Raw genomic sequence first — 25,887 nt, 5'->3', positions numbered from 1 at the left:
CACCTACTTATTTTATGTCTAAGAACCCAAATCCCTGAAGTTAAATATCTTTAGCGATAGAAAAGAAATTATTAAAAATAACCTAGAATTACAGTGGCCATTATAGGGAATGTTCCAATTAGACAAGATTGTTCATTTAAGAAGTGCACTTAAAAGCGAAGGCTCTTAAATAAACAGAATGAGATGCCTACCTTAATTTGTATGCAGAAACTCCCAAAAAGCTTCCAGATGCCAAAATAGTCTCATCGAAAGATTCATAACAAAAGGCTAATGAAAGAATTAAAACATAAGAGGTACCTAAGACAAAAGGCTCTAAGACTGCTGGGTCCCAACTCCCCTCCATCCTTCTTGCCTGAGTACTCGGCGTACTTTCTGTCTGAAATGCCTTTCCACTTGGAAGAGACAATTGACCTTTTAAAATAAAATCACCTGACGTTACACGTGACCCTCCTCAGATATCTTTCCCTCCCTAGTCAAAAACTAACTAAGGGCCATAGTTAATTCCTTAAACCTAAGGAGAATCCTCAAAAGTTTCTTTAAAGATAGATTACCGCCTGAGCCCAAATGAGAAAGATAAATAAAAATTCACGTCATTGCTGGGGCATCTGGGTGGCTCAGTTGGTTAAGCGTCTGGCTCTTGATTCAGCTCAAGTCATGATCTCAGAGTTCATGGGATCAAGCCCAGGATAAGGCTCATGGAGCCTGCTTGGGATTCTCTCTCTCCCTTGCTCTCTGCCCCTCCCCCACTCACTCACTCTCTCAGAATAAACTTTAAAAAAATTCACATTATTCCTTCCTTTCCAAATCAAGACCCAATGGCTATTGATCTTTTTCTCTTGGGAATAGCTGTTTCTTCATTGCTCATCTTGTTGTACATTCTGAGAACATGGCTTGGCTTTCTGCCTGCCTCGGTTCTTTCTTTGGCTCTCTTTGGGAGTGGTTCTAGATCTTATAAAAATAGTATCTTTTACACCCTCTTTGAGGATGCCTCTTGGGTCCATGAGGTTGTTATATACTGCCAGAAATCTTTACTGTTTGTCCCAGCTAAAACCTAACAAGATATTTTTAAAAGAGTTCAAAACTCTGTAATCAAAAATCTGGCCATTTTAAAAGCTGACATTCAGAGCCTGATAAAAACAATTTTAGGCCTCTTCCCCCAAACTAAGTGTACCCAGAAAAAAAGAAGACTTTCTCATTGGAAGATGGATATATGAGTCATTTGATATGTTTCAGGCAACGGCCCAATTTTTTGAGAAACTAAAAACAGCCATCCATGTTTTAAAAATCTAGTCTTTACAGGACCAGAGGTGTAGTTACAAAAATAAGTCAAAGACCAATCCTCTTTACCAATTCCAAAACCTCCCTTACATATCTCAAAAACTTATAAACATTGTAAAAATTCTGTCCTTAAGAGAACAAAAGTCCTTCTAGAAAGTGCTTGCTTGGGGTGCCTGGGTGGCTCAGTCGGTTGAGTGTCTGACTTCGGCTCAGGTCATGATCTCGCGGTCTGTGAGTTCGAGCCCCACGTCGGGCTCTGTGCTGACAGCTCAGAGCCTGGAGCCTGTTTCAGATTCTGTGTCTCCCTCTCTCTGACCCTCCCCCATTCATGCTCTGTCTCAAAAATAAATAAACGTTAAAAAAAAAATTTTTTAGAAAGTGCTTGCTTTTCCTCCCCCTCCCCCCCCCATGCCTTTATAATGTAAATATACATACAGTGTTTTGCCAGCGTTTGGTCATCTACAGGAATTCTTTATCTAGCCCGTCTTTTTAAAATTCAAATTCCCGGGAGATAAATCTTATCAAGTAAAAAAAGGGGGGAAAGGCTTTTTAAAACTTGACCTGCCAAGAAAAAATACAAATCTTAAATGTTTTTGCACATTTTTTTAAAAGCATTAGCCATCTAGATCAATAACCTTAACTTATTCCATCTACAGAAAAACAAACTCAGATTTGGCATTCATAACTCGTAAATTCTGTACCTATTTCATGGCAGTAATTTTAAAATAGAAGCACAGAAGTAAAATAGAAGTATTTTTAAAATAAGGGGCACCTGGCTGGCGCAGTTGGTAAAGCACACAACTTTTGATCTTGTTGTTGTAAGTTCAAGTCCCACGGTGGGCACAGAGACTACTTTAAAAATAAAATCTTTTAGTAAACAAACACATAAAATAGAAGCTATAAATTCTGCACCTATCTGTATGTGTGTCTATGTGTGTAAATGTGTTTTCACCTCTGGATAGTATTGCTAAAATTAATTTTGAAAAGCATTCTATTTAGTTGGTTTCATGGCAAATGCTTGTAAGGATTGGGCATTCAAAAACTCAAAAAGATACAAACTAACCCAACTGCTTGTCAAATTCATGTGATCTGGAAAAATATTTGATACAAAAGCTAGCTTGAGATTGACGGTTTAATCAAAATGTTGGTGGGGGGAGAATCTCATCTGTTCTTCAAGACTCTTCTAGCTGAACTTAGAATCACATTGACATGAGACAGATTTACAGGAGAAAATAAAAATTAATAGTGTATGTCCAGGAAATCCACACAGACATGGATATTCTGAAAACAGGCAACAAGGCTTATGTGAGATAAAGAGAGGATTATGGGGTCCGAGGATACAAAGGGGAGAAAGACCACTAGCAAGAAGGTAAAAGCAGGTGTTTGGAAAACAAAGGTGCCATATTATGCAGATAAGTTTCTTAGGTAAAGAAGAATCTTTGTTAATAGCTCTCTACCTAGGAAAGCAGGTAGTTGAAGAAGAGGTAAGAACTCCTTCTGAACTTACAGGTTTTGACTGCTTCTAACTCAAAGTGATCTTTATGCCAAAGTGGTCCATCTTGGGGCTGCCTGCCCTTGGCCCCTACACAAATAAATATGCCTTTAGAGTTATTGACACTAAATATAAAGCTTTCATTCTACGTGAGTTTACTAGCCAAATAAGTTTCTGTTATCTCTTACATGATTTATCAACAAAAAATAATAGCTTAGAATGATGACTTTGTTTCATGTTTAATAAAGTTTTCCTAAGTAACCTAACAATAGTTGTCAAAAACAAGTACATTAAAAAACAAAGTTGTAGGTAAATTTTCCAAAGTGTGTAGAGGCCAAGGGTAGACCACTTCAAGATGGGCCACTTTGGCATGAACAATACTTTGAGTTAAAAGCAGTCAAAACCCGGGGCGCCTGGGTGGCGCAGTCGGTTAAGCGTCCGACTTCAGCCAGGTCACGATCTCGCGGTCTGTGAGTTCGAGCCTCGCGTCAGGCTCTGGGCTGATGGCTCAGAGCCTGGAGCCTGTTTCCGATTCTGTGTCTCCCTCTCTCTCTGCCCCTCCCCCGTTCATGCTCTGTCTCTCTCTGTCCCAAAAATAAATAAACGTTAAAAAAAAAAAAAAGCAGTCAAAACCCAGCAGATTCAGGAAGAGTTCTTTATCTCCACCATCAACTGCCTGCCTGTACCAGAAAAAGAGATATTAACAGAGACTCTTCTTTAAGAAACTTACCTGCATAGCAGCACAACGTTTTGTTTTCCAAATTCTTTTCACCTTCCTCCTCATGGTCCTCCTTCCCTGTGTATCCTCAGACTCCTACTCCTCTCTCTGGCCCAAGATGTCCTATTAGCCTCATGTTGCCTGACTTTAATGTTTCATATCTATGTAGAGTCTCCACATGCAGGAAACTAAATTTGATTTTCTCCTGTAAATCTGTCTCATGTCAATTTGATTCTGAGTACAGCTAGAAGGACCTTAAACGGAAGGTACAATTTCTTCCTCCCCAACACTAGTTTTCCCAAATCTTTTTAGTAACGTAAAATCTTAGAAGTTTTGCTAAGTTAAATAATGAGTTGAGTTAAATTCATTAAATATCGAAATCATTTCCAAATAAGACAGAATACTAGAAGACTAATTACTAAATATAGGTTGATCTACTTTGGGCTTCTTATTACAGAGAAACTAAAACTATTTGGATATGCTAATGTTACAATAAAATAAATTAAAAAGACATATGCCTCTAAATATTTTTACATGCATTCTTAAATTTGCAATTTTAAAAAATATTGATATAACAGACTGTTCCCAATTGCTTGGTTTTCCCTAGAAATCAAGATTACTAAGGGTTAAAAATTCTAATTAATATGTAATCAAAACTACTAAAAGTAGTAAGAGAAATATCTCCATATGCCAGGAAAATGAGAAATGATAGATGTAGAATAATAGTAACAACAATTTTGCCTTAAAATAAAGCTGGCTTAAAGTGAAAACAGGGCACCTGGGTGGTTCAGTCAGTTGAGCATCCAACTCTTGATTTCAATGTGAGTCATGAGCCCAAGGTCATGAGCCCGAGGTCACCTGGTTTCTCACCATTAAGTATGATGCTAGCTAGGGGAACCTGGATGGCTCAGTCAGTTAAGCGTCCGACTTTGGCTCAGGTCATGATCTCACAGTTCATGGGATGAAGCCCCGCATCGGGCTTTGTGCTGACAGCATGGAGCCTGCTTGAGATTCTCTCTCTCTTTCTCTTTCTCTCTCTCTCTCTCCCCCCCTCTGCCCTTCTCACTTGTTCATGCCCTCTCTTAAAAAAAAAAAAAAAGTGAAAACAGAGGACAAAATCAGAATATAGAAAAAAAATTTGAGATTTATAAAAAATGTTTTAAATTGTAATGTTTGGTCGAGCTGGCTAAAATTAAAGTAAGTTTTAATATCCAAATGAAGCTGGTGCAAATGTTAGCTAGGGTGTACTCAAATCAGAGGGCTGAAAAAATTATGAGCAGAAGGGAGGAGGAGGAAGAGACAGAGGCAGGGAAAGAATGTGCTTTCTTTGGCAAAACCAGCATTTCCCATCAAGGAGATGCCCAGTGAGGCTGGTTCATCGGATAGTGCCTCGCTAGGTGTGTCTTGCCTGGCAGCCCCTTAGGTGAGCCCGTGTGACTCAGTTTGGAGCTGGGGACCCGTGCAGAAGCCCCCCTGAGTCGTCCTGAAGTTACTTTAGCTCAGTATAATACTAAGTTTCTGCTCCTTTGGGCTGGGCTTTCTGCCATTCTTTGAACAGGTGATGTACGCACTGGCATGTTGACACATAGGCATGTCCAATTGAGCTGAAGTGCCCAAGTAATAGAATATGTGTCACTTCCTAAATATAGATGCGAGCCCCCATCCTTGATACACCGAATAAAAGCTGCGAGGGCTAACTTTGTGGGGAGACAGTGTTTTGAGAGCCATCTCCTGTCTTCCTACTTGTAATAAGTAATAAAAAGTTCTTTGCTTCCAACATTTCCTTGGGTTGTGTTCAATTTAAACCACCCTAAGCAGCCAATTCCTTGAGTTCAGTCGACAAAATTCAAGTTTGGTGTTCTCTTTGTTAAAAGAACAAAGTTTTCTTGGACGTTTGGTCTGCTTTTACTAAGGTTATATAAGTTTCTTTATCTTTTAAATATTAATTTTTATAATGATCTATGATCCTATTTAGATAAGTGATTTAAAACCTTTTCTGATATTTTCGACAAACTTCCCAAAATCAAATCCTAACAACAACAAAATGTCTTTTGCATCTGGAATATTCCAAAAGATTTGTTAAACTAGTTAGGCTTATTTGATATGTAAATTACATTGAAAATATTATCAAAGAAATAATATTAAGCCTTTTAAATGTTTTTTTTAATTTTTAAAAATGTTTATTTATTTTGAGAGAGAGAGAGAGAGAGCATACACATGAGCAGGGGAGGAGCAGAGAGAGAGGGAGAGAGAGAATCCCAAGCAGACTCTAGACTATCAGTGGGGGAGCCTGCCGTGAGATCGTGACCTGAGCCAAAATCAAGAGTCAGACACTGAACCGACTGAGCCACCTAGGCGCCTTTCTATTAAACCTTTTTCAAATTATATTTGTAAAATCATGGTACATATACACAAAGTCTATTCCGCTTCTACAAAAAACTGGCTTCTCATTAGCAGACTTTTGTTATCCTAAAACCACTGTGACACGGCAACAGTCCATTTCGGGGAAAAAAATAATATAGACAAATATTGGTTGTAAGTTCAATAAACAGAGCCGTGAGAAGCCCGAGATCATCACTTGGTTCTTCTTGGCTCCCTGACAAACCTCATTTATTGGTCTTTGCATTCCTTCCCTCACCAGAGTACACTTAAGACGACTCCAACTATGAATAGACATTGGTGTAGAGACGTCTACGAAATTTTAACACCTGCATCTGAACTTAATTAAACTGCCATTTAGTATGAGTTGTTAATATGTTCCTGTTATTGTACATGCATTTTCTGGATGGGTTAAAGCCTTTCCTTGTCATTAGGTAGGTTGATGTCCTCACAGTAAAAAAAAAAAAAAGAAAGAAAAGAAACAAAGAAAGAAAAGAAAAGAAAAGATCGAAAATATTGTTTCCCAGTTGGGGTGTACTTTCTACCATCCCCAGTGATCAAGGCAGCACACCCACCCCACTGGATAAGTCATGTGAGTCTTAACAAAAACCTTGCAAAACTCTTGTAATTCTAACGGTATACAACCTTCTGCTGATCCGTTATTGTCCCCTGCTAGCATGATGAGCTACTATAGGTCTCTAAGGTTTTATGCTCAAGGTTGTCACCAACAGGTTAAGAAGCCTTCTCGGATCCTAATTCAAAGGAATCTGTCGGTCACAGTCTAGAGCCTGGTGACTAGTATTCTAAACTATCATCAGAGATGGCACTAAAAGGGAGCTTACAATGTGCTCCTGACCACTGACACTGGCTGCAGAACTAAAAGATGCTGGAAGCTTCCAAATTTAACTGACAAGGGAGAGAAGTGACTGACATGGAGGTAGCCTGCTTCTGTCAAGATGCCAGATCAAGACTTTATCCTTTAACTCACCATAAAATCCTTTCTCCTTTTCCTTTTCTTTACTCTGACATTTGCCTAGAAGGATGGCTTCCTCATCTCCTAGGCCACTGCTAAGCAGAGGTAACCTCTTTTATTTCAGGCTAGGAAAAATTCTAATTGTGTCTCTTAACTTTTCACAAGCAAAATAAGACATCTCATTGGTCCCTCCCCTAAATTCCCATTGTAGAGTTAAAAGGGACACTTCTTTGGGCAGGTCCCTGTTTCCCTGGTTAGGGATAAATATAAATGAAGCTCTGATCAGTTAATTCTTAAAATCATTACAAACTAAAGCAACAGCAGCCCAATGAAAGTCCTTAGACTCTCTGGCCAAAGTTGTTCTTGGTAATAGAATGTCTCTTGATTATCTGTTTTTTTAATGTTTTAATGCTTAGTTATTTTTCAGAGAGAGACAGAGTGCGAGTAGGAGAGGGGCAGGGAGAGAGGGAGAGACAGAATCCAAAGCAGGGTCCAGGCTCTGAGCCATCAGCACAGAGCCCAATGCAAGGCTCACACCCACAAAACACGAGACCATGACCTGAGCCGAAGTCAGACACTTAACCAACTGAGCCACCCAGGCACCCCATGATTATCTTTTAACTGAGCAAGGAGGTGTCTGTTCTGTGCCTGACACCACGTGCTATGCCTAGATTAATGCTTCTGGGGAAGTTAAAATCCAATTACATAAGAACAACCTGCTTGGTTTTAAAAAGTGACTCCTTCCAGGAGGCATTTCTTTGACTTATCTGATTTTGAAAGGTTTAAGTCTTGGGGACCATGGCTCTAAAGTGCACTCCAAAAAAAAAATAAAATAAAATAAATAAATAAATAAATAAATAAAGTGCACTCCAAATATTTGAAGTTATCCTGCTTAAAGTAATCATAATAATCTCCCTGGTGCATTGTATTCTCTCAAAAGCTTTAAATGCAATTTTAGTCACTAACCCCCAAGCAAGTGATCTCCCTAAGACTGAAACATCAAAAGAATGAAAAAATAATAATGATAATAATAATAATAATAACCAACTTAAAGAATGTGAGCCAGAAGCCATGACTTATGAATATCACAGAAGCTAAGTAAAAACCCATAGATACCACAGAAAGGAACAACAAAACCGAACTAGAGTGGTATCTGAGAGTGGTCTTAATGCTTTAAAATTTGATCACATCTCTCAGTTAAGCTGAGAATCTGGTCAAAAGGAGGGAATTGTTAAGAAAGAAAGAAAGAAAGAAAGAAAGAAAGAAAGAAAGCAAGCAAGCAAGCTGTGGGCCAAATTGGTGTCACTTAGACTGAGTCCCAAACATCGACTTAACACCCAATGTAACTACAGTTTCAACCACCCCCACCCCCCCAAGAAATGTGTCCTTAACTGGTCAGGCAGGAAACTTGTCTTTCCATCAGCACCGATGAGTCTGTCACCTGGGTCCTCTCCATCCCCCAAAGAAAGATGAAGTCATCTGCATGATAAGACACCTTGCTTTCCCCCCCCCCCCCCCCCCCCCCCGAGCAAATAGCTTTCTCTGGAACAATCCTTTTCTTGTCCCCACCCCTGTCTATAAAAACCTTCCATTGCGTACAACACCTTGGGGTCCCTCTCTACTTGCTAGATGGGGTGCCACTTGATTCATGAATCATTTAATAAAGCCAATTAGATCTTCAAATTTACTTGTTTGAATTTTGTTCTTTAGCAGCAGTTAGTCAAGAAAAGAAATAAAAGGCATCGGAATTGGAAAGAAGGAAGTAAAACTGTCTCTATTTGTAGATGACAAAATATTTTATACAGAAAACCCTGAAGACTCTGTCAAAAAACTATTAGGACTAATAAATGAATTCAGTAAAGTCGCAGGGAACAAAATCAACATACAAAAATCAGTTGCATTTCTATACGCTAACAATGAACTATCAGAAAGAAAAGTTAAAAAAAAATCCCATTTACAATTGCATCAAAAAGAATAAAATACTTAGGAATACATTTAGTCAAAGAGGTGAAAGATCTGTACACTGAAAACTCTAAGATATTGATGAAAGAAATTAAAGAAGAGGCAAATAAACGGAAAGATATTCCATGCTAATGGATTAGAAGGACGAATATTGTTAAAATGGGCATACTACTCAAAGCAATGGACAGACTTGATGCAATCCCTATCAAAATTCCAATGGCATTTTTCACAGGAATAGAGCAAACACCGTTAAAGTTTGCATGGAGCCACAAAAGACCCTGAGTAGCCAAAGCAACCTTGAGGAAGACAAGCAAAGCTGGAGACATCATCCTTCCTGACTTCAAACTATATTACAAAACTATAATAATCACGGTAGTATGGCATTATATGACTTCACTCGTGTGTAGAATCTAAAAAACGAATAAACCAACAAAAAGCAGCATCAGACCTGTAAATATAAAGAAAATTGATGGTAGCCAGAGGGAAAGGGAGCAGGGGTATGGGCAAAATGGGTGAAGGGGAGTGGGAGATACAGGCTTCCGGAAATGGAATGAATAATCCCTAGAATGAAGAGGCGCAGCAGAGGGAATCTAGTCAGTGATGTTGTAACAGCTGTATGTCGATACAGGTTGCTACACGTGTGGGGAGCACAGCATGATGTATAAACTTGCTGCATGTTTATAAGCTGTACATCGGAAACTAATAACGTTGTGAGTCAAAAAAAATTAGAATATAAAACAGAAATAAAAGGATTAACAGAGACACCTGGGTGGCTCAGCTGATTGAGCATCTGACTTCGGCTCAGGTCATGACCTCATGGTTGGTGCGTTCGAGCCCCACATTGGGCTGACAGTGCAGAGCCTGCTTAAGGTTCTCTGTCTCCCTTTCTCTCTCCCCCCTCCCCTGCTCACGCTTGCCCTCCCCCCTCAAAAATAAATATACATTTTTAAAATTTTTTTAAAGAAAAAAGGAATAACAAAACATTTCTATGAGATTTCAAAAAAAAAACCAACAGTATGGTATTGGCATAAAATAGACACATAAATCAATAGAATAGAATCAGGAGCCCAGCAAAAAAAATCTACATACATATGGTCAATTAATCTATGACAAAGGAGACAGGAATATTCAATGGTGAAAGGACAGTCTCTCCCACAAATGGTGTTGGGAAAACTGGGCAGCTACATGCGAAAGAATGAAACCGGACCACTTAAACCATACACAAAAATTAACTCAGAATAAAGATTTAACCACAAAAGGTGAAATCAAAACTCTTAGAAAAAAGCATAGGCAATAAGCTCCCTGACATAGGTTTTGGTGATGATTGTTTTGGATTTGAGACCAAAAGCAAAGTCAACAAAAGCAAAAACAAAACAAACAAACAAACAAAAAAACAAGTGGGACTACAGCAAACTTAAAAAAGTCTTCCTTCATACCACGACATAATAATAGGCCCTCTTTAGGGATTACTCTGTTCTTGACTGATTTAACTGCCTTCAGCAACTAATTACAGACCCTAAATGCTGAGAGGTTTATCTGATTCATATATCTCTCATTTAAAAGTATATGAAGAATTACTTGAAAACTCATGACTACAAATGCAACAAAAAGATTAGTTGAGAATAATGAAGCCATACCATGGAATTATTAACTATAGACATATAAATAGATAGACATATAGATAGATAGATAGATAGATGATAGATAGATAGATAGATAGATAGATAGAGTCAAATACATATAATCCCTTCCCAATTGTAATTTGCTCCCACACAAAGTTTTAATGCATGGAGATTTATTTATTTATGAACACATTTTCAACTAAGATAATTTTATTTCCAGTGTTAAAATGTGTATTAAAAGTTGTGATTCCTAGGGCACCCGGCTGGCTCAATCAGTGGAGCATGTGACTCTTGATCTCAGGGTTGTGAGTTTGAGCACCACGCTAGGTGTAGAGATTACTTAAAAAAAAAATCTTGGGGCGCCTGGGTGGCGCAGTCGGTTAAGTGTCTGACTTCAGCCAGGTCACGATCTCGCGGTCCGTGAGTTCGAGCCCCGCGTCAGGCTCTGGGCTGATGGCTCAGAGCCTGGAGCCTGCTTCCGATTCTGTGTCTCCCTCTCTCTCTCTGCCTCTCCCCCGTTCATGCTCTGTCTCTCTCTGTCCCAAAAATAAATAAACGTTGAAAAAAAAAATTAAAAAAAAATCTTAAAAAAAAATGATTCCCTCTATCAAGGAAGCTTACAAAGAGAGAATTAAAGGCAGAGAAAAGAAAAAGGAAATAAAATGAGTGACACCGAGCATAATACCTGGTATAGAGAAGAACAACAAACAGTGTTTGCTGAGTTGGACCAAGATTTGTTGGACATAAAGATTTGTGTGATGAAATGAAGAAAAACATTAAGAAAGAAGAAAGAGAGAAAGAAAGAAAGAAAGAAAGAAAGAAAGAAAGAGAAAGAAAAGGTTAAGGAAAAGTGAACACACTATTAGGCTTTAGAAATGTATTGTTAGGAATGAGAACTCTGATGGGTAAAAGAGTGTCTGATGGCAAATTGATTAACATGAAGCCAAGCCACCAAGGGCAAGAGGAGCCATTGTTTCAACATGGAGGGAGGCTGTTCAGAATTATGGACCCAACCAGGTCAAGTAAGCTAAGCAAAGGTCACACAGCTTTGTCCACTGTGGGCTTTCAAGTGAGGCTTTATCTCTGATAAAGGACTCTACAGTAAGTTTATTTATTTGAGATAAGAGGTATTGGATCATAAAAGAAGGAAGTGAGGAAAACACTCAGATTTGGAAGCCTGGAAAGACCCAGGGAAGCCTCAGAGCCCCACTGAGCATCTTCTAGTGAGCAAGGTAATGAACAGAAAACAACTTCACAGACCTCGTGGTCTATAAAGGGCATGGAAGATATTATGAAAGGTGCCCTTGTTTAGTGAGTTGTCTTTATGGTTTTATTGTGTTAGTAATAGTGACAACTAAGCATTCACATTCCAGGCTTGTGTTAAGGGTTTTACATATCAGTCATGTAATCCTGTCAACAAACCTATGGAGTTGGTCCTATTATTTTTTTCATTTTATAAACAAGGAACCTCATGCATACAAAGATGGCTTGGCCAGTAAATGGTGGAGTAGCCATTTGAACCTAGTCGTCTGACTACACGTGCACACTCACATACTCCAGGGTGGGGTTCTCATGGTAAATGACCATCCCTCCTGAAAGGTTGTGTGACTGTCAGAGACTCGACGTAAGGGCTGTCTAACGGAAACACATCCGTGGTCACGTCTGTGCTAAGCCACTATCTGGTACAGAAACTATTCACTCTCACCCAAACAAGAGAACATGATCCAAGCTGGGTCAACAGAGAGCCCACCTCCCAACTACAGTGACAGTCCAGGAGGTAGGAGTCAGAATCCAATCTGGACAGTCTGAGCTCTTTCCTAGGATCTTTCCAACTGCAATCCAGTGATGAAAGACATCTCTGGTTACCAATCTTTCAGGATGTGACTCTGGCACCTGCTGAAGGCCACTGTTCCTACTAAATAAAGAATGCCCATTGTCATCAGCAGAGAAGGAAGCTTAAGTGGAGAAGATCAGAGAGAGACAGAGAGAGAGAGAGGAAGAATGCACTGGGTTCTTCAGATAGGTCACTCTGTTCAACCTTATTTGGGTTCATTTTCTGTCACTTGTTGCTCCAGGTGTCCTACCTGAACACTCATTCCTCATTATCCAACTCCATCCACCTCCGTCCGGGTTCTTGGTCAGCCGCTGAGGTGCTTCTGAACCCCACACAGACCACAGGCTATGCCAATCCACATCCCGTGCTGATTCTCATCTGTCTACACCACACTATCTGCATTCTGATCCCTGTATCGGAGAGGAGATTCCACTCACTTGTACCTGCTGTTTTCAAAGTTTGGCCTTTCCAGCACACATGTTTTGTATTCATATGGCCCTATCTCTAGATATCCCCATTTGAATCGCCACCGCACAAGGCCAAGGAAATGGGGAAGGGCAGGACATGCTCCAAAACTTGGGTGCTTTTTCTTTCCAATGATGAAAAGCCTTAGTCCTTGTCTTTAAGCAGAAAATGAGTATGTTACAAGTAAAAGGTAGCAGGGAAAATGTTTCCCTGGCAGTGTGTCCCTCTCTGATTGATAGTCTCTGATTGTCATAGCTGGGGTTAAAAACTAGCTACCTTCTTCAGAATTTTGTTTTTTAACTCTTCTGTTTCCACCACTTGGGAGCCACAGTGTGAATAAATATTTCACCTACAACACACGATTGATTAGCATATAAGCAGGTCTTCTTACCCTCAGTTTATGTGCTGGTAGACAACACTCTCTCTCAACATATACACAAAAATCAAGGTCTCGAAAGTATAAATTAGTGAGTCGAAGACAACAACCAAGAAAAGTTGAAGCTTAACTTACCAGTATTATTTCTCACTGTAGTTTTGAACTAAGAGCTAAATCTTAGATGTCAGCCAAGTTCCATCTCATTCGGTTTTGACTCTTTCTTGTATGACTTTGAACACAGTGGCCTTCTCATAATGGAGACCATGTCTTTAGCTCAAGGTGCAGGGTTCTCCACAGGAACACAGCAAGCTCCCAGTCCTTCCCACTCCTGGGGGCTCTGAGGACAAGCCTGCCCAGCAGTCTGGAGAGTGATTCCATTTTCTGGGTGATCCAGGAGAAAAACCTCTTCTAATAACTTAGTTAAGCTCTAAGTCAAGCAGTCTTTAGTGAGAGCCACCTTCAGGACCTTCAGGAAGGAAACTAATGCCAGTGGCAACAGAGGAGGCCAATGTCATGAGGGTTAGCTGCATGAAAAGCTTTAAGTAAAATTGCACAATGGGAGAGATTTATCTACCCTCTTCTCTTCCTTCTGGTCTCTTCTCCACTCCACCTATTTTATTCTAATATCACCAGTTATGGCACCCCTAGACCTGCCATTCATTCATTCCTACATGTTCATATTTATTCACTCGATAAGCACATATCTTGGGTACCCACTACGTACTAGGTGCTGTTGTAGGCAGTGATGATATAGCAGTGAATAAACAAAGTTCCTGACCCTTATGGAGCTTAGATCCTGGCCTTCAGGGAGCTTATATCCTAGTGGTGGTAGATGGGAAGACAAATACATAACAGATCAAATGTTGACTAGTGCTGTGGAGAAGTATAACTAGGTTAAGGGCGACAGCGGGTAAGTCTGTGTGTGCTATTTTTAACTTTATTTTGACTTATTTATTATTTATATTCTTAAATTTCATTTTTGGTTAGAGGAGGTCCTACTGAAAATGGGATATTTGGGCAGAGATACAACAGAAGTGAGAGGGCAAGCCATGTGGATACGGGGTCCTGGGGTAGGAAGTCTTGGCCAGAGGAAATCACAGAAGCAAAGACTGTAAGGCAGGAGAGTGCTTGGAATATTGTGGAAACAGCAGGGAATCAGTGTGGCTGTGGTCCCACGGGTGGGGGGGAGAGATGGGAGAGGAGGAGCAGGTCAGATCCTGATGGCAGGGGGGGAGAGTTTCAGCTCTCTTTGTTTGAGATGGTAGTTGCCCGAGGATTCTGAGCAGAAGAGTGACAGGAGGTGACATCCGCTTTAGCAGAATCACCTGGTCTGTGGTGTTGAGGAGAGACAGAAGCGCCCAGAGACAGGAGCCAGGAGATCAGGGGGAGGTCGCTACCTAATCCAGGCACAAGACGGAGATCATGTTGAAGATCTTGAGAAGTAGTCAGATTTTGGTTACATTTTGAAGGTAGAGCCCATGGGATGGGCTAATGGAGGAGAGAACCATGCATGCATTATTCTGGTGAGATAATAATTACTATGGAGGAGGTTTACAGCACACAGAAGAACCATGAGAGAATTTGTGCCTAGATCTTGCTAACGTATTAAGTTCTACACTGGGATAGAAACTCTACTTAACACTGTGACCTAAACTTCTAGGGAATGGCCTGGTATGTAAAAGGTGCTCAATAAACGTATATTGAATTGAATTCAGTTGAGGAAGTCAGGAAAGGCTTCGGAGGAGAACGTTTTTGAACCGAGACTGAAAGAATAAAGGAGGTTTGTAGGTGACGCATGTGCCATGGGCTAAATTTATTAACAATCCTGACACCTCTCCCCTCTCCCAAATTAAAATCATCTCTCTCTACGTAGTATAAATTTGGGGAAGGGGCAGAGGATTTAAATCACAGATCTCAAAAAAATTAAGTACGTATCCAAGAAAGCGTTAAGAGAAGATGGCAGAATATATTTTTTACCTCGGGTTTAGGAAGAAGTCCATGGACAAAACCCAAAGTCATAACCATAAAGAAGAAAGTAATCTCTTGGGTATATGGAACAAAATGGCCAAAGGGAAAAGATATTTAGACTCTAACTGAAAAGGGATATATAAAGATGTCTAATAAATCAATGAGAAAGAAATAACTACATATAAAACGAGCAAAGGATATACCATGTCAGTACCCAAGAAGGAATTCCAAATGGTAAATAAATAGGGACAGATGCTCAGTTATTGGTCCTCAGGCAGATGCAAATTTATACAGCGCCATTTCCCACCCATCAGACAGGCAAACATTAGTTTGGTCGTACCAAGTTTTGGCAACAACCCCCAACAGCAGAGACTCATGATTCGTTACTGATAGTGTGCCACGGGAATTCTGGAACCCAGTTTGGCAAAATCTCTCATAAAGCCGAATAAGTCACCCCTGTGCTCCAGCACTCATATAACCTTAGAGAAATTCTACAAAGATTTGCACAAGGAGACACGACCCATAATGCTGGTAACAGTATTAAGAAAAAAATGAATCTGACATGCCCGGAATATCCAATAGTTAAATGTGTAAATAAACTGTAGAGTTTCTAGGGGCGCCCGGGTGGCGCAGTCGGTTAAGCGTCCGACGTCAGCCAGGTCACGATCTCGCGGTCCGGGAGTTCGAGCCCCGCGTCGGGCTCTGGGCTGATGGCTCGGAGCCTGGAGCCTGCTTCCGATTCTGTGTCTCCCTCTCTCTCTGTCCCTCCCCCGTTCAGTCTCTGTCTCAAAAATAAAAAATAAATAAATAAACTGTAGAGTTTCTATTTACAGGAGGGTAGCCATCTAGATGTTCTAAAAAGTCATCGCACTGAAAAACACTCAGATACTGGGTCGATTACCAAAAATACTTTTTAAATGCACTGCTAAGTCGTGAAACCTAAAAGTAATCTCCGGCCCCCGCCCCCATCCCAGAAAATAAAATGCACAAGTTTCTGAAACTGGAGAAGTATGAGAATACAAAAGTTGGGACTTGCTTGGGGACAAACGTTAATTCCAGAAATGTAAAGCTTTGAGGATCGGCCAACAGCCAGCAGCCTCGGGCCCAGGATGCTAGGCCACGGTCTCTCAAAGGTAGCTTGAAGGGTTCTGAACCTGGGACCCTCCACACAAATAAATCTGGGACCTTGAGCAGTCCCTGCGCTCTGTGAAAGTGCAGACCAGAAGAAACACTACTCATAGCAAGGAGAGTCGACAAGAAAATCTATCTCCTAAGAAAAAGGGGGAAAAAACAAAAACAAACCCTCCCATAAGCTTATCTACATGCAGATCTGGGCTTTTCATTTAAATATTTGTACAGATGCTAAATCACAAGTTGAAGAATGAAAGGAACTGGTCCCAGGTTATACTACCACCCCAAATCAAACTAAACAAATGCAGATCCTCTTGGAAGGAAAACATCCTCCTACCAAGCCTCCCCAAATTCCCACAGATTAATTTCGGTCAAATATGAGTTCAGAGTCAAAATGCATGAAACACCTGAGGGAGGGAACCCCACAAACAAGAGTCAGTGGAAACAACAAACGAGGGGCGCCTGGGTGGCTCAGTCAGTTAAGCGTCCGAGTTCGGCTCAGGTCATGATCTCGTGGTTCATGGGTTCAAGCCCCAAGTAGGGCTCTGTGCTGACAGCTCAGAGCCTGGAACCTGCTTCGGATTCTGTGTCTCCCTCTCTCTCTGCCCCTCCCCTGCTCACATTCTGTCTCTCTCTCAAAAGTAAATAAACATTAAAAAAATATATAAACAACAACATGGATATGTCTTAAAACAATATGCTAAATGAAATAAACCAGACTGAAGGACTCCATACAGTTTGATTCCGTTTATATAATATCCGGGAAAGAGCAAAAGAAGAAGGACACATCAGTGTTTGCAGAGAATGTGAATGAAGGGAAGAAATTTAACTGCAAAGAGGACTAAGGAATTCTTGGAGATGATGAAAACATTCTATACCTAGATTGTGGATGGCTGATGAATTATGCATATTTGCCAAAATCCATAGAACTTCATTTTTTAAAATTCTTTTTAACATTTATTTATTTTTGAGAAACAGAGAGAGACAGAGTGTGAGCGGGGGAGGAGCAGAGAGAGAGGGAGACACAGAATCCGAAGCGGGTTCCAGGCTCTGAGCGGTCAGCACAGAGCCCGACACGGGGCTCGAAGCCATGAACTGTGAGATCATGACCTGAGCTGAAATCAAGAGTCAGACACTTAACTGAGCCACCCAGGCACCCCACCTAAATTCATAGAACTTTAAATATAAAAAGGGTTTTATTGCATTTATATATTATATATAATATTATATATATTATATTATATTATATTATATTACATTATATTATATTATATTATACCTGACTTTATTTTTTTAATGTTTATAGAAGGTGGAGAAAACATCCAGAGATAAAAGACAGATCACTGTAAAGGAATTAAAATTATGCTGATGGCAGACTTCTTAACAACAGGAAAATCCAGAAGACCGTGGGGAAAAAAAATGCTCAGAGAAAATAACTGTCAGCTAGAATTATGTATTACCCCCTAAAAAAATATGTTTTGCAACTGAAGGTAAAATAATTTTCAGATTTAAAAAGTACCACATGATGTGGTATATATATATATACAATAGGATATTACTCAGTGATCAAAAAGAATGAAATGTTGCCATTTTCAACAATGTGGATGGAACTAGAGAGCATTATACTAAACGAAAGAAGTCAGAGAAAAATAAATATCATATGATTTCATTCATATGTGGAATTTTTTTTTTTTCAACGTTTTTTATTTATTTTTGGGACAGAGAGAGACAGAGCATGAACGGGGGAGGGGCAGAGAGAGAGGAAGACACAGAATCGGAAACAGGCTCCAGGCTCTGAGCCATCAGCCCAGAGCCTGACGCGGGGCTCGAACTCCCGGACCGCGAGATCGTGACCTGGCTGAAGTCGGACGCCCAACCGACTGCGCCACCCAGGCGCCCCTCATATGTGGAATTTAAGAAGCAAAACAGATGAACATGAAGGAGGGAAGGAAAAATAAGATAAAAATGACACATTCCCTGCACAAAAGACAGAGGGAGATTCTTAAATATAGAGAACAACGCGAGGGTTGCTGGAGGAGAGGTGGGTGGGGGATGGGCTAGATGGGTGATGGGCATTTAGGAGGGCACTTGTGGGGATGCGTACTGGGTGTTACATGTAAGTTTTGAATTACTAAATTCTACTCCTGAAGTCATTATTACATTCTATGTTAACTAACTTGGGTTTAAATAAAGTTTAAAAATTAAAAATAATACAATAAAATGTTAAAATAAAATAAAAATAAATAAATAAAAAGTACTAGAAGGAATTGAGAGATACATGTGAGCAACTCCGCAGGCTGACGCCCCCCCCCCCCACCCAGCCAGCAAAATTCGTTGTTTTTTTTTTAAACTAACCATTTAAAATCTCTAGAAATGGACCAAAGAGGTACAGCAACAAACAAACAAACAAAGACAAAAAAAAAAAAAACCCATATACTCAAGAAAAGCTACTAGAATTCAGAAAGAACCGTGAGATTCTATGGTATTTGAACACAGCCTCCTTAACCTATCCCAGCTCAGCAAGATGGGAACTCCCCTCCAGACCTGCGCCACCAAGCACATGGAGCTCACTCTTGCCCCAGCCCCCAGCCAGAGGGCTCCCCTCCCAGGGGAACAGGATGTCAGCGTGTCTCATGCTGTCCCCAGCTATGTGTAACTGAAGCAAAGTTCTAGACAAAAATGATTGAGAAGTGAGGCTCTCTTCTTCTACCCAAACCCGGTTTGCGGGGTGGAGGCCCCACGCTGGGCGTAGCGCTGCTGAGAATACTGGGACCCCGGTTGCCTTTGACTCAGCTCTTAAGGCAGCAATTCCATGCCGGGACGAGCTAACGACACTTGGGGCTACCGTCCCCCCCTCCACCACCAAGAAGTCAGTTCTCAAAATGGGAGCGTCACTCCGAGAGAGGCAAGCCATTGCCGCCAACCCTTTTATCCAGAGCCAGCCTCAGAGATTTGCAGAGAAGCAGGCCATAAAACAGATAGCTCTTAATCTCTTCCTAAAGGTACTGCGGGGGGGGGGGGGGGGGGGGGGTGACGGTGGGGGTGGTCCGGAGCCAACGACCAAGAAAGAATTCTTGAAGACACGTTTTTGCAAAAAGAGGTTTTCTTAAAGCACAGGGACAGAACCCGTGGGCAGAACGGGCTGCACTGGGGTTGTGCAGAGTGACTGGTTATATACTATGGAGGTGGGGGAGGTAAAGTCAAATGGGAGGCCTCCAGAAGGACTTTGATCTGCTAAAGGGGACTCCAAAGATACCTGAGGCCTTGCTGTTGTCACCCTAAGGTTGTCTCTCCCTCTAGCAAGGCATTAACATTAAGATAGTAGGCACTTCTAGAGAAACATTTTGCTCTGCCTGCCTCAGTATCCGTCCACGGGCTGCAGGTTATAAGGAAATTTAATTTTACCTGCCATTTCCTTTTTGTTTTTGTTCCCCAGATCACTCTGGAGGGGTGATGTTGGGGTTCCAGGAAACTGAGTCTACAGGTTTCTGGAGACTAGGCTTTCGATAAGATTACCTTTTTCTTGTAACTTACTAAGATATTTGCAAACTGATAGAGACTCCTGTTCTGTATGACTGTGATCTCTATCAGTTAACCATTTGTTTCCTTTCCTTTCCTTTGTTTCTGGGCAGCCAGCAGTGCCTGAGGAATATCACACATATCCCATGGGGTAGGGGCTGTGCTAGCTTGTACTTTGTCCTCAGCCTGCCTTATGCTCCTTCATCAAAACTATCAGAACTAATAAATGAATTAAGTAAAGTTACAGGACACAAAATTAATATACAGAAATTGATTGTGTTTCTATACACCAATAATGAGCTATCAGAAAGACATTAAGTGGGGCACCAGGTGGCTCAGTCGGTTGAGCGTCTGACTCTTGATTTCGGCTCGGGTCATGATCTCTCAGTTTGTGGGTTCAAGCCCCACACTGGGCTTCATGCTGACAGTGTGGAGCCTGCTTAGGCTTCTCTCTCTCTTCTTCTCTCTCTCTCTCTGCCCCTCTTCTGCTTACTCTCACTCTTTCTCAAAATAAATACATAAACTTAAAAAAAATGATCAATAGGTAAAAAGATACACACACACACACACACACACACACATACATACATACTGTGGAATACTACTCAGCCTTAAAATAGAATGAAATCTTGCCATTTGCAATAACATGGATAGACCTAGAAGGTATTATGCTAAGTGAAATAAGTCAGGCAGAGAAAGACAGATAGTATATATGGAATCTAAACAACAAAACCAAAAACTAAACAAAACAGAAATAGACTCATAGATACAGGAAACAAACCTTTGGCTACCAGACTGGGAAGGTGTTGAGGGATGGGCAAAATAGGTTAACGGGGTTAAGAGGTATACACTTTCAGTTATAAAATAAGTAAGTCATAGGGATGAAAAGTATAACATAGCAAATATAGTCAATAATATCATAATAACTTTGTATGGTCAAGGATGGTAACAAGACTTATTGTGGGGATCATTTCATAACGTATAAAATATTGAATCAAAACACTACCAACATACACAAAAAAACCCAAGTCCAACTGGTTTCCCCAATGAAATCTATCAAACATTTAAATAATTAATATCAATTCTTCACTGTTTTCCGAAAAAAAAAAATAGAAAAGAAGGGAAGATTTCCCAACACATTGTATGAATCCATTATTAACCTGATACCAAAACGAGGCAAAATATCAAAAGGAAAGAAAACTAAAGACCACTGTGATGCCATGATTTTGAATTTAAAAATCCTCAACAAAATACTAGCAAACCAGATCCAACAATATACAGAATGAGTGATTCACCATGGTCAAGTAGGATTTATCCTAAGAATGTAAAGTTGGTTTAACATCTAAAAATCAGTTAATGTGATACATCATATCAATTGAAAAAAAAAAAAAGAAACACAAGATCATCTTAATAGATGCAAAAAAAGCATATGACAAAATTCAACACAATATCAGAATTAGGGGGAAAAACTCAATAAATTAGGAAAATAAGAGAACTTTCTATACCTAATAAAGGGCATCTATGAAAAACTCAGCTAAAATTACACTTAATAATGAAAAACTAGGCTTTCCTTCTAAGATCAAGAACAGGACCAGGATGTCTGTCCTCACCACTCTACTCAATACAGTGCTGGAAGTTCTGTATTATTATCTATTTTGAAGCGGGGGAGAGGGGCAGAGAGGGAAGGAGAGAGAGAATCCCAAGGAGGCTCCACACTGTCAGCACAAGAGCCCAAAGCAGGGCTTGATCTCACAACTCATGAGATCATAACCTGAGCCGAAATCAAGAGTCAGACGCTTAACCAACTGAGCCACCCAAGCGCTCCAAATTCATCATTTAAAAAAATTCTTTTATTTACTTTTTTATTTTTTGAAAGAGAGAGAGAGGTGGGGAGAGGCAAAGAGAGAGGAAGGGAGAGAATCCCATGACCCTGAAATCCCATGACACAGGGCTCAATCCCATGACCCTGAAATCATGACCTGAGCCAAAATCAAGAGTCAGACACTTAGCCAACTGAGCCACCCAGGTATCCTGTACTGGAAGTTTTAGCTAGAAGGTCTACCTAGTTCCAGGTAAGAAAAAGAAAAGGCATCCAGATTTGAAAAGAAGACGTAAAATGATCTCTTTTGGAAGATGATATGATATTGTATATAAAATCCTAATGACTGCACTAAAACCATATTGGAGCTAATAAATGAGTTCAGCAACGTGCATAATACATGATTAATATAAAAAGTCAACTGTATTTGTATGTTATTGCAATAAATAATCGGAAAACTTAATTAAGGAAACAATTCCACTTACAATGGCATCAAAAAGAATAAAACACTTAGGAATAAATTTAATAGAAGAAGTGTAATACTATATTCTGAAAAGTACAAAACATGGTTGAAAAAAATTTTTAAAGATCTAAATAAACGGAAGAACACCTGATGTTCATGGATCGGAAGACATAATATTGCTAAGACGACAACCCTCCCCAAGTTGATCTATAGAGTCAATGCAATTTCTAATAGAATTCCACCAAACTTGAATTCATAAGTTGATTCTAAAATTTGTATGGGACTATACATCACCCAGAATGGCCAAAACAATCTTGAAAACGAACCATAAAGTTCAAAGCCTCACACTTACTGATTTCATAACTTAATCAAAGCAATGATAATTGATACCATTTTTACAGCATAAGAATAGACATAGAAATTGATAGAATAGGGGTGCCTGGGTGGCTTAGTCGGTTGACAGTCTGACTTCAGCCCAGGTCATGATCTCACAGCTTGTGAGTTCGAGCCCCATGTCGGGCTCTGTGCTGACAGCTCAGAGCCTGGAGCCTGCTTCTGCTTCTGTGTCTCCCTCTCTCTCTGCCCCTAACCCACTCTTATTCTGTCTCTGTCTCTCTCAAAAATAAATAAACATTAAAAAAATTTAAAAAAATCTAAAAAAAAAAAGAAAAGAAATTGATAGAATAGAACTGAGAATTCAGAAATGAAACCATGCAACTATTGCCAACAGATTTTCAACAAGGGCACCAAGACCATTCAATGGGGAAAGAATATTCTTGTTAGCAAATGATGCTGGGACTACTGGATAGCCACATGCAAAGGAATGAAGTTGGACCTTTATCTCACAATATACATAAAAATTAACTCAGAATGAATCAAAGACCTAAATGTAAGAGCTATGACTGTAAAATTCTTAGAAGAAAATATAGGAGTAAGTCTTCATAACCTTGGATTTGGCAAAGGATTCTTATATAGGACACAAAAAACGTGAGCAACAAAGAAAAAAATAGGGTAAATTGGAGTTCAAAAAAAGTAAAAAACATTTGTGTTTTGAAGGACACTATCAAGGAACTGAAAAAACAATCCACAGATGAGAAAAAATATTTGAAAATCATATATCTGACAAGGATTGTTTACCTATAATATATCAAGAATAGTTAACAAGCCAATTTAAAATTGGGTGAAGGACCTAAATAGACATTTCTCCAACAAAGATACACACGTGGCCAGTAAGTTCATGATGAGACACTCAACATCATTACTCATCGAGGAAATGCAAATCAAAATGACAATGAGATACCACTCACAACCACTAGGGGGACTAGAATCAAAAAGTCAGTAACACATGTTGGTGAGGTTGTAAAGAAATTAGAACCCTCATTCACTACTGGTAGTGTGTAGTTATTTTGGAAAACAGTCTGCCAATTTCTCAAGTATTTAAATGTAGAGGTATCATGTGACCCAGCGATTCCACTCCAAAGGATATACCCAAGAGAAATGAAAACATGCCACATGAAAACTTGTACACAAATGTTCATAGCAGCATTATTCATAATAGCCCAAAATTAGAGAGAACCCAAATGTCAATCAACTGATGAGTGGATAAACAGAATATAGTATACCTTTAGAATGGAATATCGTTTGGTCATAAAGTGGAATGATGTGCCGATATATGCTATAATATGGATGACCCTTGAAAACGTTTAGTTAAAGAACCCAAATACAAGATGCCACATATTGTGTGATTCTATTTAGATGAAATGTCCAGAATAGGCAAATCCAAAGAGATGGAAAATAGATTAGTGGTTGCCAAGGGCTGAGAGAAAAGAAAAATGGGAATTGTATCCATTTCATAACAAATTACCACAAACTGGCTGGCTGAAAAGCCACATAAATGTATTCTCTCACAGTTCTAGAGGCTAGAAGTCAGAAATCTAAGGAGCCATACTCCCTCTAAAGACTCTAGGGAAGGATCCCTCCTTGCCTCTTTCTAGCTTCTGGTGGCTGCAGGCAATTGGGGGCATTCCTTGGCTTGTAGCTGCATCCTGTAAGGTGCCACCACCTCCACATGGCTTTCTTCTCTGTGTTCATCCCTATGTGCCTTCTCCTCTTCTTAGAAGGTCACTAGTATTGGATCTAGGATCCATGCTAACTCAGTATGACCTCATCTGAACGAATTATATGTGCAAAGATTTTATCTCCAAATACGGTTGCATGCTGAGGTTCCAGGTAGACATGAATTTTAAGGAACACCATTCAACCCATGATAGGGAGTGCCTGCTAACAGGTACAAGTTTTCTTTTTGAAAATGCCCTAAAATTGACCGTAGTGTTGGCTGCATGTATTTGTAAGTATATTAAAAACTACTTAATTATATACTTTAAATGGGAGAGCTATATGGCCCATGAATTATATCTCAAAAAAATGTATATCTAAAAAGCAAAAAGAATTGATTCACCAAACTTTCAGTAAAGGAACTTCTTTTTTTTTAATGTTAATGTTTATTTACTTTTGAAAGAAAGAGACAGAGCGTGAGAGGGAGAGGGGCAGAGAGAGAGGGAGACACAGAATCTTAAGTAGGCTCCAGGCTCTGAGCTGTCAGCACAGAGCCCAACGTAGGATTTGAACCCACGAGCTGTGAGATCATGACCTCAGCCAAAGTTGGATGCCCAACCAACTGATCTACCCAGGCACCCCTCAGTAAAGAAACTTCTAAAAGATGTGCAGAAAGAAGGAAAGTGATCCCAGAAGGAAGATCTGAGATGTAAGAAGGGACAGTTAACTTGAGCTGGAAGTTAAGTCCCTGAAGATCACGGACTTTATTTTCTTCACTGCCTTAGTCCCTAGACTTATGGTAGACCCTATATTCCCTAGAGCTAAGAATATGTGTTAGATAAATGGTTGTCGAACAAATTAGTAAATAGGGGCATAAATTAAAATAAACATTTTCATTAAATAACAACATCAAATTTTTATAATTAAAACAAATAACCAGTTCTCGGAAGATGGAAGAGTAGGAGGATCCTGAACTCATCTCCTCTCATGGACACAATGGGATAACAGCCACATCGGGGCAACTAACTTTGGAAATACCTAAAGACTGGTGGAAGAGACTTTCTACAGTTAATCAGAGAGGCCACATTGAAAAGGGGGCAGAGGGGCGCCTGGGTGGCGCAGTCGGTTAAGCGTCCGACTTCGGCCAGGTCACGATCTCGCGGTCCGTGAGTTCGAGCCCCGCGTCAGGCTCTGGGCTGATGGCTCAGAGCCTGGAGTCTGTTTCCGATTCTGTGTCTCCTTCTCTCTCTGCCCCTCCCCCGTTCATGCTCTGTCTCTCTCTGTCCCAAAAATAAATAAACGTTGAAAAAAAAAATTTAAAAAAAAAAAAAAAAAAAAGAAAAGGGGGCAGAGATGTGGTTAGGAACCAAATCCCTGGCAAGACTAACCACAAATGGGAGGAACACCACAAGCACAGAGAAGTAAGAGTATCACACCCCATATCAGGAACCCCAGGAACAGAGGACCTGTACTGGGAAGATGAGTCCCCACGTGTTTCGGCTTTGAAAACCTTCAGGGCTTCACTCCTTAACTTCACAAATTTTTATAATCCGTGGGGCTTAACTCCAGCTACTTTAAAAATCAGTGGGCTTACATTCAGGAGAGCTGAAGGCAATAGGAAACTAAATCCCTGCCCTTAAAAATACAGCATAGAGGGGCATCTGGGTGGCTCGGTCAGCTAAGCATCTAACTTCAGCTCAGGTCGTGATCTCATGGATCATGAACTTGAGCCCCATGTCGGGCTCTATGCTAACAGCTCAGAGCCTGGAGCCTGCTTCAGATTCTGTGTCTCCCTTTCCCTCCACCCCTCCCCCACTCACATTCTGTCTGTCT

The sequence above is a fragment of the Prionailurus bengalensis genome, chromosome B2 (genome assembly GCF_016509475.1).
Source record: "Prionailurus bengalensis isolate Pbe53 chromosome B2, Fcat_Pben_1.1_paternal_pri, whole genome shotgun sequence".
NCBI lineage: Eukaryota > Metazoa > Chordata > Mammalia > Carnivora > Felidae > Prionailurus > Prionailurus bengalensis.
The sequence above is the reverse complement of the archived record's forward strand: the minus strand, read 5'-3'. Positions refer to the sequence as shown.